Below are 526 nucleotides of genomic sequence, written 5' to 3'. Positions count from 1 at the left end.
GTGCTCGCTTCGGCAGCACATATACTAAAATTGGAACAATACAGAGATTAGCATGGCCCCTGCACAAGGATGACACGCAAATTTGTGAAGCATTCCATGTTTTTATATATTTAATACTTACTTGTTTGGTTTTGAAAATTAAATTGTAATCTTAAAAACATTTATTAAGCACCTAGATGTTTTATTATTAAATGTGATCTGTAAGCTCTTTGTGCATAATGTTTTAAAGCATTGTATTTAAATGCATTACTGGTCCATAATGAATATCTTAGGAAAATACCTTTTCTTATACTGTAAAAGAAAAAAAACGTTTTTAGAAAAGAACCTGTGGGCTGGAGAGAGGGTCTAGCTGCAAGAGTTTAGAGGTTACCTCCTAAGGCTTGGGACCAAAGTCAGATCTCGCAAAGAGGAAAGATTTACACAGTGAAGTTGTAAAACATTATTGAAATAAATAATACCTAGGTAAATGAAAAGATGCCCCATGTTCACAGATTGGAAGATAACATTGTTAAAAATGTTGTAACTA

General features: G+C 32.9%; 1 non-coding gene across 1 annotated transcript; it reads left to right on the top strand.

Annotated features, from left to right (window-relative positions):
• On the top strand, positions 1-104 carry LOC123456207. The gene has a single exon (XR_006634408.1). It is a non-coding gene; the product is annotated as a U6 spliceosomal RNA (small nuclear RNA).
• Positions 105-526: the final 422 nt, after the last annotated feature.

The sequence above is a fragment of the Jaculus jaculus genome, chromosome 19, assembly GCF_020740685.1.
Source record: "Jaculus jaculus isolate mJacJac1 chromosome 19, mJacJac1.mat.Y.cur, whole genome shotgun sequence".
Lineage (NCBI taxonomy): Eukaryota > Metazoa > Chordata > Mammalia > Rodentia > Dipodidae > Jaculus > Jaculus jaculus.
Note: the sequence above shows the minus strand (reverse complement) of the source record. Positions and strands in the feature narration are given on the sequence as shown.